Here is a 19,317-nt window from a genome sequence, read left to right as displayed (position 1 = left end):
TGAAATCACTCGTATGTTTAAAATGTCAGTTAGTTGAAATGTATGTAAACAAAGGTTTCAAACGGCGCTGGACAGTTAGTCTTGATGCATAATGTAACGACAAGAACGGTAATAATGTTTTTTTCATACGTTTTATTGAATTATGGTATCGAACTACATGAACTTTGTAGGGAAGTTGCCCTTTACTCCGTGAAGATTTCAGTCTTCAAGACAGCATGATCACTGTCAACTGGGTCATGCGAGTTGCGTATCGTGTTATTTCTTAAAAGTTGACCCATTATTTGTAATAAATATTGCAAGACATATACATTTCCAGAAAGGAAATTCATTTCTGCGTTGAATAAGACCGAGATCGTGAAAATCGCTGCACAATTGATGAAGATATGGCTGTTCAAAGCGATGCACCCCGTTTTTGGCTGATTTTGAGTTGCATACCTTGTTATATATATATTTGATAGTGATTTTTTTTTCTTCAGAAAAGTTAATTTTTCGTTATAATATGATTATTTATCATTCAAAATGATGTTTTCACTAATTAATATCATAGCCACACGCTAACCACCTGTGGTTTAACCTTGTCGATACTTTGTTACGTAACCAGTAGCTATCGATTAGCGTACATCGAAGCGCCGAGGTTATCCATTTTGATGTACCCACTAACGTCTTTTTTCTAATTTTACTTTTATTTCTCGGCCGATTTTGACAAATTATATATTATTACAAAGTCTACATTTCATTGTTTTCAGATATATAAATATATATGAAGTTTTACTTCTAATTTGGGCAGCCCGGCGAGTTATAACTTTAACTTTTGCGAATATCATACCGTTTTAGAATCTATATTTACGTTAAACATGGTCGTACTTTATACAGATCTGTAACGTTTATATTAGGAGTTCAGTTTTTAAAACTACATCTTGCTTAGGAGAATATAATTCTGTATACGATAGAAAAAAAAATGTTTAAAAATGAAAGTAAATAAGGAATGACTTTGTACGAAAGTAGCTCGCGGTCATAACGCTCCGAACTGATGCTACGGTCTTGGCGATTATGCTTTTGTTTGGATACCGACCATTAAATTTCCGTTGCCAGGATTATTATATTTTTTATCGAATATATTGTTCACGAAACATATCAATAAATCATACTATTAATGAAGCTTAATAAATTAACGATTTCAGCTCTTGTTTACAACACTGAAAGGGTGATAATTTTATATGAGACCTCGTATATAGCGGACCCTCTTGATATTTTCGGCTTTGAACACTTCAAATAAAATGGGTGTGAAAAACATTCGTTTGTTGTTTATTATCAAAGAGGTTATTATGTATAATGATATGAAAGGTGATGTATCTTTAATTATCAATTAATTAAACTTATTTAGAGATTCTTGAAAATCACGGTCGGTGTTACGCAGATCATTTCGTATTTTGACATCAGTGCATCTTGTCCAACTATTCAAAATCGGATTTTTTCACTGGGACGATGACGACTTAGATTTAGACGAATTGTTAGGTGATTAGACATGTAGCAGTGATGATTCTGAGAATGTTAAACCGTGTAAGAAACTAGAAAGTAAACGTGACAAAAGCAATCGAATCAGTGGGTGTCTACCAGTGTACAGAGTGCCCAAAAACTTACAAGACAATGTCTCGTTTTCGGGGTCATATGATTTCCAAGCACGGATACGAAATAGTGAATGGAAAATATTTCATTTGTTTCATCATGCTTATTTCATCGATTGCATCTGAATCGGACGGCATTATTGCTAGTGGTAAAGAGTAACAGATCTTGTTCATTTTGACAAAGGTAGATTGTTTTTACTCTATTACATGTTTGTTATAATCATTCTTGATATTAGTTGTCTTTCACTTGGAATTAATACAACAATAGAGAGGTCATTGTTTGAAGCTTTGACACCTTGATTAAGCCTCGTCAGCGGTGTGAGTGCTTGATTGTAATACCCATTAATGGCACGCTCCCAACCAGCTCTTGTTTATAACACAGACAGGGTGTTAATTTTATTACGAGAAAGCGTATATAGCGGACCCTTTTGATATTTTTCGGCTTTGCATACTTAAAAAATATGGATGTCAAAACATTCATCGTTTGTTGTTTATTTTCAAAGAGGTTATTATGTATAATTATATGAAAGGTTATTTACCTTAAATTATCAATTAATTAAAATTATTTAAAGACTCTTGAAAATCCCGGCCGAAAAATATCAAGAGGGTCCGCTATATACGCTGTCTCGTAATAAAATTAACACCCTGTATGTGTTATAAACTAGAGCTGAAATCGTTAATTCATTAAGCTTCATTAATAATTAGCTTTATTGATATGTTTCTTGAACAAAATATTTCAATATATTCCATAAACAAATATAATAATCATGACAAAAGAAATTAAATGGCCGGTATCTTAACAAAAGCATAATCGCCAAGACCGTAGCATCAGTTCTCTGCGTTAGGACTGCGCGATACTTTCGTACAAAGTCATTCCTTACTTTATTTCATTTTTAAAACCATTTTTTTTTATATCGTATACAGAATTCTATTCTCCTAAGCAAGATGTAATTTTTAAAACTGAACTCCAAATAAAAACGCTACAAATTGGTATAAAGTACGAACATGTCAACCGTAAATCTAGACTCTAAAACGGTGTGATATTTGCAACAGTAAAAGTTATAACTCGCCGGGCTGCCCAAATCGGAAGAAAAACATAATATATATTTATATATCTGAAAACTACGTAACATAGGCTTTCTAATGATATATAATTTGTCAAAATCGGCCGAGAAATGAAAGTATAATTTAAAAAAAAGACGTGAGTGGGTTCATCAAAATGTATAACCTCGGTGTTTCGATGTACGCTAATCGATAGCTACTGGTTACGCAACAAAGTATCGACAAGCTATTTGCCGATACGGTCCCGTTTCATATCCGTCTCATCTAGAGTTCGTGCATTTATTCATCACTTACATCCACTGCGCGTGCGTAAAGGTTAATTTTAATATATCAAAATTTACATCTTGAAAGACTGCGCATGCGTAGAGATTAATCCCTTAAAGGTATGAATTTCGCAATTCATCCGTAAAACCGCTAAAAAAGGTTGAATACAGATGAATCCGGATGAAACGCGGTGAAAACGGATTATTCCCCTAAAAACGACTGAAACAGGATTATTTGAAGGCATTCTTACGAGATTTTTTCCGGAACAAAAGCCCTAACCCCACTGTTGTAGGCCTGGCACTAACCTCAATAATCTCGGACTTGATGGGCTTGCCTTATTTAACGTATGTTATTTTACAAAACATGCGTTCATAAACAAAAAAAGCTATATTGAAGTACGTTTACGTTTAAATATATGCAATGAAGCTTACATGCAAAAGGCCACCAGTTTACGCTTATATAGAGTTGACTGCAAGAAGAGATTTTTCCGGACTTGGCAATCTAGTTGGTATTGGGAAAGATTCCTTTCTGAATTGTGTTTGTTTTGTAAAAAATGGTTTTGCAATACTTTGATGGAAAGTGTTCCTGATAAATATACTACTCCTTAAACGACTCTGATATATGCTATGCTTATGTTTAATACTTTTTATTACACTTTATTTAATAAACCAATTAAAAGCTTGTATCTTTGCAATATTTTTATATGGCACTAATACAGTATGCCAATATCAACTTTAAATAATGTGAACTCTAGTTTAATAATTTGTTTCTCACAAAAATACCGTTTTATTTCACAGAAGTCAGATAATCCGTATCTATTTTACTGAACAAAGTCACACACAGGCATAATAAATAGATAAAATACTGAAAATATTATATCAACACAAGATTCAAGTCATCTTGAGACAGACGTGTTGTTTTATGTTTTTTCAACTTATAATGCATACATAAGTATTAAATCACTATCTTACTAGGTCCGATGTGATTCCATATTAAGATCTTATTGATATCTTGATAATAAAGCACACTTAACCACAACGTGATTAAAAAAGTGTTTAAATTTTACAAAGGTTTAATCAATCTATAATCTACAATATGCACCTCTTATTAAGCTTATTACAACATATTTGGCTTTTTCAAATATTGATGCCAGTAAAGTTTGAACATTTATGTATAATTTCAGAAAGACTTCGCAAAGTGTCCAAAATATCACAATGTTAATTTAACAGTACAGCATAAACAAATACAATTTAAACTGCAGTGAACTGTCATTTAATGAATTGACAGTTTATCATATTTCTCATCCGGCTAATAACGTTTACTCTCAAGCTCAAGGAATGTCTTTTAACTGGCCCTACAGTTACAGTCATGAATGGAACATGATTTCAATGCATTATTTACACATCAATAACTAACATTAAAAGTATTATACATATATTATATATTATAACATAGACAAAAGACTAATTAATTTACCATAATGCCCGTTTTGTGTATAACAGGTATACACAAACAAAATGTGTTTTTGTGACTGCAACTGATTTTTTTTTTTTTATTCAATATCATACATACAATGTAAACATGTATATGATCATACAACATATTGATTTTACAAAGCAATAAAGTTCAGACATGTTATACAAGATATGCTAATATATATTTTTTATAGAGAAAAGAAAAGAACAACAGAGGAATAGTTATGAAAAATTATGAGTTGTATAAAGTCGGAAGAAAGCATACTGGACTTGTGTGTTTTGTTTTATATTCACAATGATCTTGTCAGATTGTAAAAAAATAAACAAAACTATTTTAGAAAGATAAACTAACTTTAGCGTGAAATGTATAAAAGTGGACAAAACATTATGAGAATTTAATCCGATTCCATTTTTGTTCAAAGATTTGTAATGTGTCATTACTGAGGGCTATTTCTTTCTCAATCTGGATTTTAAGTTTACGACTATGGACAAAACAATTAAAATTTGGTACTTGTTTTTTGTACTTCATGTTTAAAAAAAAATAAACAAAACTATTTTAGAAAGATAAACTAACATTAGAGTGAAATGTATAAAAGTGGACAAAACATTATGATAATTTAATCCGATTCCATTTTTGTTCAAAGATTTGTAATGTGTCATTACTGAGGGCTATTTCTTTCTCAATCTGGATTTTTAGTTTAAGACTATGGACAAAACAATTAAAATTTGGTACTTGTTTTTTGTACTTCATGTTTAAGATAAAATATTTCATCAATATAACCATAAAATTCACAATATTATTACCGTCTATTGATTTCAATGAGTTAATTCCGAAACTTACAATTAAGAAAGATAGTTTAACGTTTAGTTGCTGTTGTTCAAGAAAAGATATTAATTGATTCCAAATAGGCTGGATGTGTTTGCACTCCCAAAAAAGATGTTCTATAGTTTCAATGTTTTCACTGCAGAAGTCACACAGATTTGAGTTAGATAATTTGCATTTAAAGAGATATTTATTTGTAGCTATAATTCTATGGATGTATTTATATTGAAAATTTCTCAGTGTGCTTTCAACGGTTGCTTTATATGGCATGGTAAATATGTGTTTCCAATTAAGTTCATTTTTGTACAAAAAGGTCTTGCCATTTATTTTGGATTTTGGAGTTTTCTGTAGGGTTTTTAATTTGTAGTGTGTAAAATATTTTATTTGTTTTGTTTTTTCTTCCAAGTATGTTTTCTACAAATGTTGTTTGAGTACATGGTGTATTATTTGTATTGATTTCAGATTTAATATGTATGGGTATGCTTTTGATTAGTGTGTAGTACTTCAGAAAATTATTTGAAGGTATTCCGTATATGTAGCATATATTATCAAAAGAGTAGAAATCCTTAATTCTGTAGTCATATAATTGGTCGACATATTTAATGCTTCGTTCAAACCAATCTTTATAGAAAAACGTCTTATTGTTTGAAGTTATGTCTTTATTGTTCCATAAAATTGTTTTACTGCTGGTTTGGGTTTCTAAGTTACGAGTGACATCACTCCACGCTGATAGAACATCAGACAGAAATAAGTTTTCGTTTGCAATTTCATGTAAGATAGTATTGCTGATGTTACATTCAAAGAGTAAGGAGTCACCATATTTTTTAAGGATTTTCTGGTAGAATAATTTCCATTACTCGTATTGGTATTATCTAGGTATCTTTTAACCCAGCTGCATTTGATTGCATTCAAAAATGAGTCAATGTTCGTTAATTGGATACCTCCATTTTCTACAGATTGAATTAACTGAGTTCTTTTTATTTTATCAGGCTTACCGTCCCATATGAAATTAAATATTGCTGATTTTATATCGTTAATAACATCGTTTGGTGGATTTGGGAGAACTGTTAATACATATATTAATTTAGGAAGTGCAAACGTTTTCAATACTGTGTTTTTTCCGATTAGTGTAAGTTTACGATGATGTCATGATTTTAAGCAGTTTTCAAAATTCTGTAATTAAGGTAGTATGTTTTTAAGAACCGTATCCTTTTCATTATTTGTGAAAGTAATGCCTAACGTTGTGGCTTCATCGGATGTCCAATTAAATTTCATTTCTTTTTTATATTGAACATTACTTTGTTTTAATTTACCTACTCGGATCACAGTACATTTACTTTTGTTTAGTTTAAGACCCGATGTCATTCCGTAAAGGGTTAGCGACTCTATTAGGTTATGGAAAGAATCGTAATTGTCGTTTAAAAAATAAGTTGCATCGTCAGCAAATAGGGATTGTTTGATTTCTTCGTCAGGTTCTAGTGATATGCCTTTTATGTGTTTATTTAATTGGATTTGATGCGATAGATACTCGATGCAAATAATAAATAGCGATGATGAGAGTGGACATCCTTGTCGAACCCCTCGTTCGATGTTAAAACTGTTTGAAAAGAAGCCATTGCAACTGAATTCTTAGTAAACAATCTGTTGTCTTAACTCATGCTTCAATTGCATATTTTATTGAATTAAAATAAAGTCTATGTACTTAAAGATGTTCGGTTATATTAACTTTTGATTAACTTATACACACGTTTATAAACATGGCTAAATACTTGTACCCAATGACAGGTTGTTGTAGCCGCAAAATTTCGTCTATGTCTGACCCATACACCTAGTGTAAGGAGCGGTTAATACAGACATCGTTGTGCAAAGCTGTTTGGCTTTTGTTGCTTGAATCGTAAACTCGATTAAATAAAATTTGCCACATAGAGATGTAACCTTACATTTGTATCAAAATCATTGTGCTCTTTAATAATTGCTATCAGACACAAAGGTTGATTTTGTTTGTGCACCGTATGGTTGTTCTTTTGTTTTAGGCTTGTTTTAGCTTACCCGGGTGAAAAGTCATTAAGATGATCTACAAGTAATCAGCCTACGTATAGCGTCTGTCAAGGTGAGCGTTTCCAAGTCGATTAGTTAGCTCGTTACACCTCTACCTTGTTTCACTCAACCTTGATGTAACTTTGGCAGAATGTTGTTTTCTCGAATCTGGAATAAGTGGGTCCGAGTAAAACTTAATATTACTTGTTACTACTTAGTGAGCAATTATGTTTCATTAGTGGGCAATTTTATGGGACTTGGCCATAATGTTCATTTTTACTAGACCTATGCCATATTTAAATCCTGATCAAGAGGTGTCAGAAAGTAGGTCATTTGATCTTGGACATGTTTGAATTCGGGTCATTTATGATAAAACTCTCGTCCACAGTGTCAAAAACATTGCTACCACTCTTACAGCTACATGTATTACTCAACTATGAGAAACATGGTCAGACTGATAATAGAGACAATATCAAGGTGAAGATTGAGTATATGTAAACTGGGACAAAAACTTGGTCACTGGCTCAGGTCGTCGACATAAGTGTACATTAAACAGAGGTGAGCCCTTTTGCGCAATCTTGGATCTCTTTTTTTTACAACATTCACCATTTTGATGTTTCAAAATCAAAAGAAAAGACATGCCGAGATTGGAACTATTGTCAAATCGTTACCCACAATACAGTTCATGGTGGGAAAGATTAAAAAAAATTGAGCATGGCCGCATAGAAAACCTACCGACTTCGATTGTGTAAAAGCTGGCTTTTTCTTCAAAGGTGAGCTAACAGTTCGTTAAATTACATATTACGCTTAGAGAAACATATACACCGACATTTATATATAAACTGGTTATAATTGATTGATTTTACATGATTGCACTATTTGTGATAAAAGAAACATTACACTTTAATTGCATTAAATGAAATATAATATTTATTAGAATAAGTTTTGTATGCTTAAGCGAGAGCTAAACAAAGCATGTTTCGTCATCATTTGTGCTAATATAAATATTTTGCCAGACCCTGACGATGTTTCTGTTGTGGAATAGGACTAAAGGATTTCACTGAATACGATGATCCTCTGCATGAGCACATAAAACACTCATCAACATGCCCATATCTGACGTTGCTATATGCACCTCAAGAGCCCCAGCTAATACATGTAATTATTTATATACACTATGTTATGGAAACGAGACATTGACATTAAGTAAAACTTTGTACTTTGTACTTTTATCATAAATATTCTTATAATGAAACATCTGTTAACATTAATTCGATTTAAAGTAAATGTGAACCAGTTAAGGGCCATACGTTTGAAAATAAAATAAAATGCAAGTTATTTTTAAAGCATTGGAAAAAGGATGTATACATACAAAACTGGGTTGATATTTATTTAATTGCTAAAGATTAGATTTAATCAAGACAATAAGCAACTGGTTTTCTTACACACAATCTTTGCATGTACACAATTCTAAACATATGCTCATTAAAAGTGATATTACATAACGCTAGGACATAAGCATCGGTTAAAAGTGTGTAATTGTACTTTCAAGATGTAACATAAATATATAAATAATATTATATACAAATAATTAACGAAATAGCCTTCAATTACTCATATCATATCAAATATAATAAAATTTATTCAAAACATACCACACAAAGAACACACAGTTTTTTTAACATCAAGTAAATTGCAATAACCTCAGTTATTCTTCCTGTCAAGAACCTTGTATGAATTCCATTATTAATTATTGTAACACTTATTATTTCATTATTTGTTAGTTAAGAAAATGACACATCATTACGCCGTTAGTTCCCAGCGATGAATGAGCGTGTACCTTGGGATACAAGGCCTCGTGGAAGTAACAACAATGACACAAATTAGAAATGAAATGAAATCGCATGCACGCAATATCTTCCATTTTTTTCAATGCCAAATATAATATAAATATATTGTCATGATAACCATCAGTTTCCGTTGTATCGCATTGACATATTGTCGTTCACATTAGCTTCAAATGATTCCCATTAACTACAGATTCCCTCCGTTGATCAAGTAGTATTGCATCCTCAGTACACGGAGTTGGAGCGGAATAAAAGTAAACATTTATTAAAATTGGATGTTTTTTCTTATAAAAAATGTTATGTTTATATACTATTGGTAAATAAAACGTTGTTTGGTGGTTTGTAATCAGTCTCTCAAGCACTCATGTAATAAGCTGTTCAATAAAATTATAAATACGATATTATAAAAGTTCGTTTTTTTAAAAGTGATTTCAAAATAGTTTATCGGACATGTGGGATATCTTTTGTTTTTAAATTTAATTTCACGAATCCGTAAATCGCATTTCTGTTTCAGTTAATGCCACGCCTTATCGACATCCAGAAAAATCAACGATTGACAAACGTTTGGAAACCTTTAAAAATTCCAACTTTCAATCGGTTATATCGCCTGAACAACTCGCAGATGCTGGCCTATATTACACAGGTAATATGAACCTTTGAAACCTTAATCATTATCCAGAAATGCATTACGATATAAGAGGCCACGCTTAAAAGTAAGTAACCTTGCCACGATGTGTTCAGCTGTCGGTCTGCCGTTCACTGATTATTTAAAACAATGTTTGTATATAGTCATTTAGATGTTTGCATCAAACAACAAATCACACCATAACACATCGAATAACAATTTAGGATATCTGATTTATTTCTATCTGAAACACTGTCTGTAATGTCGGCATTCATCGTGGAATGGATTCGAGTCTATACGGCTAAATACGGCACAGTCCGTTTTACTGTAAAATTGTCGTTGTTCATCAGAAATTATAGTTGTATTTGAGAGCACAGTTATTTGAACGCTGGTTGTTTAAAATGTGGAATAATGAAAGCGGTCAATGAATTAAGAGAAAACAGCCGAATATTGTAATTAACATTTGCACTGCGTAACATTCTGTTGTAAATATCAAATTGTATACGAGATTTATTTTATTAGGCTTACCGTATTCTTTTGAAATGCATTTTACATAGCAATAATATTAATCGTATGTACATGTATTTACCCAGACTATATTTGCATGTGTTTAGTGTGATATGGGCACTTATGTTCTTATTACTATGGTTTATGGAGCGTTGATGATTCTTTGGAAAGTAAGCGAACAATTAATTTTATTACGAAATTGAGCAAATAATTTCAGTCGATTGTCGCAGTTTCATTATTGTGAAGGAATTCATTTGATATTTAAAGGTTAATAATCTTTGGTGCGGATACACTGCCTAAATATATATCAAAAATGCATGTTGCTTGCAGGGAGATTGAACCATGTGAATTTAATTTAGCTTGTTTGAAATAACAAGGATGGGTATTTTTGTTTTGTTTTTACAGGAGACGGTGACCTTGTGCGGTGTTTTGCATGCGATGGAGGATTTGCGTAACTGGGAAGTGCACGATGATCCCTGGACGGAACACTGCAGGTGGTATCCATCCTGTAGGTTTGCAAGAGAAGTCAAAGGGAACGCTTTTATAGAGAACATTCAGCAGCAAGTTAGACACGTGAGTAATACAACCTGTTAAAATAACAGTTAGAAGATACATATATCATATGTTGTTATACTCATTAAAACTTATATCAAAATATTACAATATCCCACTTAATGTGGCCATGTGAGTGAATGATATAAAGTATAATTGTGTAGTATTAAGTTACAAATCCTTTTATATATAAAACATAGAATAAAACATAGATTTCGTCTTCGTATAAATAGCATAAGGTTCTTCGTTTCATTAACAAATATACATAAATATAAATAAATAGATGTAATATAAATAAAAAATAATATATATTATATATATATATATATATATATATATATATATATATATATATATATATATATATATATATATATATATATATATATATATATATATATATATATATATATGTTGGTAGTTAACAAAAACGTTTATTTGGTAGACCCAGACACAATTTAGGTTAAGTATTGCTAACTTTTATTTTCAGCAAAACCAGCTGACTGAAACTTCAAACCAACAATACAGATATCCTGAACAGGCCAAAATAGAGGCTAGACTTGCCACATTTGACAAGATCCCAAACAGATTTCCAATCAACGTAGACGACCTTGCTCAAGCAGGTCTATTTTACACAGGTTGGATTATGTTTGTTTATATTCGTTTTATATTATAAAATATCACAGTCTATTTCTCCTCTCATAGTATTATTATAGTGCCATCTAGTCAGCAAAACAACCACTTCGTCCCGTTCAAAATATCCACTTGATATAAAAATGCAAAATACAAATGCATTTATTTCTTTACCACACCTATTTATTAAGAAATATTTTGTTTTCAAAATAATAATTAACTTATCTATCAATGAATGCATGATTGAAAATATGTTATTGTAAACGAAGATTATGCTTTAATTTTGGCATGTTGTAAATTGTTTTAAAAAGTCCTGTGAAAGCTTTAAAATTTTACCTCTTTTACAGTTGTTCGTGATTATGTAAGGTGTTTTGCGTGTGGCCTAGGACTTAGAAACTGGAAAGAGGATAGTGATCCCCTAATTGAACATATGAAATGGTCCACAACATGTATATTCTTAACAGACTTGATTGGATAATACGCTACGCCGAACTTGCTTCAAGAAAATGTAATTTAATAACTGATTATATACATCTGTTGTTGTTTACTATTGTATATCTTATCGAAAAGGCATTTTTTGCTTAATTAGGTCGGTCATTCTGAAGGTCCAACACATATATGACCTTTTTTATGTATACAGGCAATTAAGGCGGGCATAATAAAAGGGCCAACATTAATATACAAACAAATACTTTTGAGGGTTTTTAAGTTGTAGCTCTTATATAATTTAATATTGCAAAAAATGTAAACGTTAAAACGTTTTTCTTCTACAAAAATTCTTGGCATTATTTAACATATATTAGATTTTACTGCATTTTATTTAAACAATCCTGTAACTTTATTTTTCCTTTTTAACGTGTTTAAGACTCTGCTTCCGTTCTTCAATAGTGGGTATTTTTGATTCATACACATTTTAATTTGATTCAATACACCTGGACCATGACGTTTTAATAAGACGGAGAACATTTCGAATGTGATTATAGCCAGCATTTTAAACCACATTACTAAATAAATACAACAATACGATTTTTTATTCTAAATGAAAGCAATTCAGGTAGTTTAAGGACATCCAATCTCAAAAGGAATACAATGATAAACACATCTAAATGACAATACTAACTTTAATATAATAATACGTTAAACCATTATGAATGAAAGAAAATACTGTAGTTTAAGAGCGTACAATTTCATACAGAATGCAATGATAAACACACATTGATGCATACATATTTAGATACGTTTTGTAGAAAGCCTTTACGGAAGAATCTGTTGTCACGTTCAGAAACACACAGACGAATGAAGAGGATCCAAGATTCGAGTTAAATGGTTTGTAAAAAAAAAATTGTTTATTGACTGTATAATATTCCCACCTTATCAGTTGCAAAGAACATCGTACACTGCATATAAATAAGGACGAGTAAATATAATGAGTAAATTAATGATAATTATTCCAACTGCTAATGTAGGGATCAAAGCATTTTGATTTCAGAAAATGCTTTTTTGATATTTTGATATGTAATAATAAAGAAAATGTGGCAGATTATAGCGGAAGAATACTAAAGGTGACATAAATTATTCAGTTTTGCGTGAGTCATGGTGAATGCACGTTGTGTTGACATGATATACATGATAACATTTTCGTGATGTACAGGCGAAGCTCAAGTCCCAGGTGATGCCATTTGTGACGTTATCATGTCACTCAAATTGAAGAAGAAACAATATTGCATGATTCTATAGAAAGTATGAGCCAAATAAATGCAATGATAGCAGGTATTAGGCCTTCACAATGTTAGTCTCTTCTAGTCGAATTGTCCCAATCTTAAGATTGGACAATATTCTGCTGTTATATTACTGCTATTCTTCTGTATTTTTAACAACACGTTATCGCAAAAGTTAAACAAGTGTTTAAAATTTCGGATTTAATTGTGTTGTGTGTGTCATGTTTCTTCTTTAACATTATATAGAGAATATACATCTAAAGGAAATAATCACGTGCCAAGCATGCAGATGCTCTGATAAAGATGTCATTTTATTACCGTGCCAACACTGGGTTCTGTGCAAACGATGTGCATCAAAAAAAAGACATGTCCAGTCTGCGAAAAGACGGTTGAAGACATGTTTCCAGCTCTACTCATGCGTATGTGTTTGGACGATTTTTAAGCAGTAAAAACTATAACACAAATCCGTATTTTATTTTTGTATACTTAATATTACGACGATTTATTATTTAATATTTCGACGATTAATTCTTTGAAAGAAAATGTGTAATATGCATTAGAAAATGTATGAGCACGTGTTTTTTTTTTCTGAGTTTCGTTTTGAGTGCAGTAAATCTTGTTTTTGTTCAACAACTAAATTCCACATTGAAAACGTTATGCATTATGCACGATAAGTTGTGTCAAATAACATCGTTTTTATCCTGTTTCAGCATCCGAAAGGTATATTTTAAAAGAAAATGGACGTTTAAGGAAACATCTTTTCTGCCAGAAGTGTAAACTCAACAACACAAACGCTCTGTTCCTTCCATGTGCTCATCACACTTTGTGCTTTGAGTGCGCACAGAGTTGTAAACAGTGCCAGATCTGCAAATGTGAAGTTAGCATTATTATCAAAACTTTTATGAGTTAAAACGTTTGTGTTACGTGAAATGTACGTATGGATAAGGCATTGACCGCTGAGACTGTTTTTGTTTTAGCTTTGTTGATATAATTATATAGTACACCGGTCTTGGCCGACAGGATGTCGTTGTTGTTAAGCATGAATGCATACTCCATACTATGCGAAGCTAAACGCAACATCAACAAAGGCTTTCTTCGTATTACCTACATATATATCTATTGTTTGATACAAAGCCATATGATTGAACATGTTTTTTATATCTATAATGAGTTCAACAATTGGTGTTTATTATGAAACTGAAAGCATGTATATGTTAAATCAGGACTTCTGGCCCCGTGTTCACAAACCATTTTGTGCAATCGAAAATCGATTTTGCTTGTCATTGAACATGGATTTGTATTGTAGTTGATAGGCAAAAATCAAAATCGATGTCAGTTAAAATCGATTTTCGATTGCCAAATCGTTTTGTGTACACGGGGCCTGATTTGCGCATAAGTAACCTATATTCATCATGTAAGGAAGAAAATGTCGATTTTGCACGGTTTATTAGTTAAATTTTTGTATTTATTTGCAAACAACGAGGACCAAAATAAGATCAATAATATTGACTTTAAACTTTATTCTTAATTGATATAAATAATAGCTTTTTGAAAAATGTATTGAACTTTATACGGGTCGTTAATTTTATTTTATTTTTATGTTATGTTATAATTTGATGTGTATTATATTCGTTGTATTGATACTATTTTATTTCTTGATTTTAAACGTCAGCAAAATAATGAAAACACTGTTGTTATTTTTTTCGGCGAAATGATAAGAAAAACATACTTACCCATCTAAATGTTATTCGAAGGGTTAAAAACCAGGTGGATGCTTTTTTAAGCAAGCGTATTTATGACGCTATAATACATTCACCGGCTATTTTTTATGCTTTTTTTATTGATGTTTGTTTTTGTTTTTAAAATACTAACCCGGTGAGTATGTTTAAGAATTTAGTTAACACGAGTAGAATAAAAGTACTCGACTGTATTTTCCTTTGAAAGAATTATGTGAAATTAACTCCTTCACTTGCCAAAATTAGTTTAAGCTTGACTCCCAAAATTGACACCTAAATCCGAGAAATTTTATGACCCTGTCATGAAGATTGTAATCTACTTTTTGCCCCACACGTTACATGCTACATGCTAAAACGTTGCTTAACACAAAGGGCGGACAATAAATATAATTTATTCTATATCCAATAAATTCATCCAATCGGCATTCTTCATATGTACCACGTGACCGTCCAATATATTCCGGTATTGGATCCAAAAAGTCTTTATTTTTTTCCATATTCGACAGTTGAGTACAAGTGCACTAAGCAATTGTTTTATAACGATAAAAGCCGTTACCGAGAAAAAGTATCCGAATGTACTATAATACATTCCGAATACTTTCCTATTGAAAATATGAGAGGAAATAAAAAAAAGAATCGAGAATGTGATATTTAATTAATTTTTATTGTTAGAAATTTAAAAAAAAGCAAAAGCAAGTGATATTGTTATTGCTAGAAATTGAAAACAAATATGCAACAGCAAAACAAAAATCAATTTTATTAACCTCAATTTCAACTTTAATCCAATGCTAGCCTAATAACAACTAAGTTACAATGATATGCATTTCCATTTTCCATTTTCTGTTCTTCCATCCATTTATCGAAATGTATTTTAAACCACAGTATTTGTTGATAGCGTTTGTACACATGCTCACCATTCTGACCCAAAGGCCAAAACACAATTTACGAATTCGTAATCCTGTCGGAGCGAGTTGTTTTATTCCTATCGAAGTTAACAATTATGCATGACAAACACACAATCCGAAATACGTTTTGCCTTTTGGATTCGTTCAATGCTATCAAAATGGTATAATTTGCTACTAGATTTATTAAACACTACCACCTCCATATTGTTGTCCCTAAAATGCAGAGTCTTGCTTATACTAGTATGTTTCGTCAGAGAAATGACGTCACACGAGATACGTCATAAAGTGCGTAATCAATGAATGAAAATAAAAAAACGGAAAGCTGGTTTGGTAATGAGGATATAGAATAAAAAGTTTATTAGACGTTTAAACTGTACAATACGTGATATATTTGGACTCGCACACAGTTTGAAGTCATATTGGACTCGCCTAACGGCTCGTCCAATATGACTTCAAACTGTGTGCTCGTCCAAATATATCTCCGTATTGTACAGTGAAACATCTAATAACCTATAAATATTATATATATTGCACATTTAATACGCAATAGTAACAATAATTTTACTGAAAACAAATATCAATCAAATAGTTTTATCAGTATGGTTCTCTCTTAATAAATTATTGAAGTTTAAAGTGTAGTTTATAATGCTTCAAGGGACTTTATTGTTTGTTTAAAATGCAAAAGTAAGGATTCAAAAATTATTAAACATGACGCAGAATACACTGTTTAGCTTAATACGATCCAAATGTTTTATGAACATGTTCCATGTTTTATTCAGCTTAAACTCTAAACGGAATATAACAGTTTTGAGAAACACAGTCTTCTAATTATTTAATTATTTAATGAAGTTAGAGTAAAATTAAATACCTATTAGAGCATTAACTGACATTTCCGCTTCTTATATCAACTATAAAATCGTCATGTTTCTGCATTCTGCTATATTGTTTCTCAGCTGTCTAATAAAAGGTGAAGGTTGTTGTTTCGATCTTAGCGATGTATTGGTTTAAATATGAACAAAGCAGAGTGCCAGTACACAGGGGTAATATTTACATTGAATGTGTCTTATACGAATTTACACATTAGCCTTGCAGGGCTTTATAACATTGTTTAAACTTACATAATATTTTATAAATTTTGTAAAAGGGTAAGTTATGCTTTAATGACACTTTTGTTTTCAAAATAAATATATTTTAAACACGTAAACAAAATACGTTCAATAAACTAATGTTTATGTTAAAAAATTAAAACATATATAAAATATTCTCGTTAATTTTCTTAATAATGTTGTTTCATTTTTGTTATATTGAACTTCTAGTGGGCATCAAATCATTACTATGTTATATTATAATAAAACTGAACGAAAGACTGTTCGATTATTAATATTTTTATACATGTGTCGATTGTTTAATTTTAGCCGTATGTTATTATGTGTGTTGTGTGATTTATACGTGTTTTTTGTTTCGTGGCTGTATTGTGTTATGCGATGTTCGAATGACCACAGACTAACCTGGTCATTATAAATCGGTTAAAGAGTATACATAAAAAATGAAAGAAATGGCTTGATAGTTATTTTAAATAAGTCTAAATGAACAATAATACTAATTGAGAGAAAATGTATTTATTAAAGACAAACATGAAAGTGCAAATCATAATCAAATTAGTTGATATAAATTTATTATACAAAGAATCGTACTATGTATTTCGTAAGATTATATTTGACAACAGGTGAACATTTTTATTACATGAATTTAAATTCAAAATGATAAAACTTAATTGTTTGGTAGCTACCCAATCACGCAGCGAATTAGGAAACAAATTAAGCGCTATATGAACAAAACGAACAAGACATCGCGTGATGACGCGGTATGGAAAACGTAAACAAAAATGGAACATATCCTTAAAACTTCTTAATCTGTGCTCTGTAGCAAAGATTCTTAATAATGCATGCACAAACTGTTGTTAAATGTAATTAATACATTTCATATATTTTACTTCACGTGTTTACTGTTACGTGTGTGTATATTAAATTTTGCTGTTCTTTCACATTCTCGCACTTCCTTAATAAAGAGCTTTAATTGTAAGACCGACTATATTCTGAACGGCTTCCTCGGTAGATACACACAAGTATTTATTGTTATGGTTATCATCTATTTGTTATTTTCAATACTTATTATTGAACCATTTTCGTTTTACCAAACGCCAACACCAATAGTAAAATTAATTGGTGCATTGATGGTATACTATAAGTTTATATATGATACAACTGCATATAAGTATTAATTATGTGACCATTAGTTGAATAAGAAACACATGTTTTGAGGAATGATTTCTTTTTTCTGAGAAAACGATTAAAATGTGCGTGCAGCCCTTAATTACATTAAACGTTGACACATGATATCAGTAGTATTTGTTATATTGTACTTTAACATCGTTGGAAAACATTTAACAAACGAATATTTACGCATGTCTTATCAATGAAGGCATACATAAAGTACCTTAGACCCTCATACAAATCGAAGATTATGGGAAAAATATACAGATTCTAGAACACTTGTCTCATTATTGTGCATATACAGTACCTTTTAAGTACATACAGACAAAAGTGACGCTTGCGTTTGAAAAAGTCTTCATTTTCTGGTACATACATAATTAATGGATTTAAGAGTTGAAATAAAAGCCAGAAGCTTTATCACGCGTATGTCATGTTACAAAAATTTCAAACGCCATCATGTGGTTGACGTTGCAGAGAAAATATATATACAAGCTTAATTGTTATCAACCATCAATGAAAGTTTCGATCACTTTTAATTAAATAAACTTTCTTTTTGCACGTTTTCAAAAATCACATTGTGCTGAGTAAAACATCTATGTATGCTTATTATTAGTAATTTGTTTATTTGATTGATTGTTAATGCTCTATATTACATATTTTGTAAATACTACAACAAACGCAATATGTACAACATATTTTAGAAATAACGTTCAAGTTACATACAATAACATGATTTTGTATTCTCAGACTATGTATATTCGTTATATACAACAATACGTCAGCTGTAAAAGATGTCATTTAGAATGATATTTTGGATTCTGTACTTTAATATAATTATGCGTATATTATGTCGTAAATTGCGATGAACGGAAATCAGTAGGAATACACATATCTGCAACTCAAACATCTTCAATCAAACTTACATTAAAGCTAAGTTACAACAACTGATTTTTGGACGACTTGTGTTTGGTATCATTATTCGTTTATATACATGTTTGCACATTATATATGTGTACCCATTTATAGACAAAAACGAAGTTATTTCGAAGAGTTGTTTGTTAATAATACGTCGCTTTGAATCATTATATAAGGATAAATTAGTAAATGCGACTTAGTGAAACCATGTACGTTAAACTTTAAAAATTTAAAACAAGCCGCATGTTACCAGAGAAACTTAAATCGATTTCGTATTATTAATTCCATGTTTGAGGTTTTATAAAACAATATAGTGAAGT

Source organism: Dreissena polymorpha, chromosome 10 (assembly GCF_020536995.1).
Source record: "Dreissena polymorpha isolate Duluth1 chromosome 10, UMN_Dpol_1.0, whole genome shotgun sequence".
Lineage (NCBI taxonomy): Eukaryota > Metazoa > Mollusca > Bivalvia > Myida > Dreissenidae > Dreissena > Dreissena polymorpha.
This window is presented reverse-complemented; position numbering follows the sequence as displayed.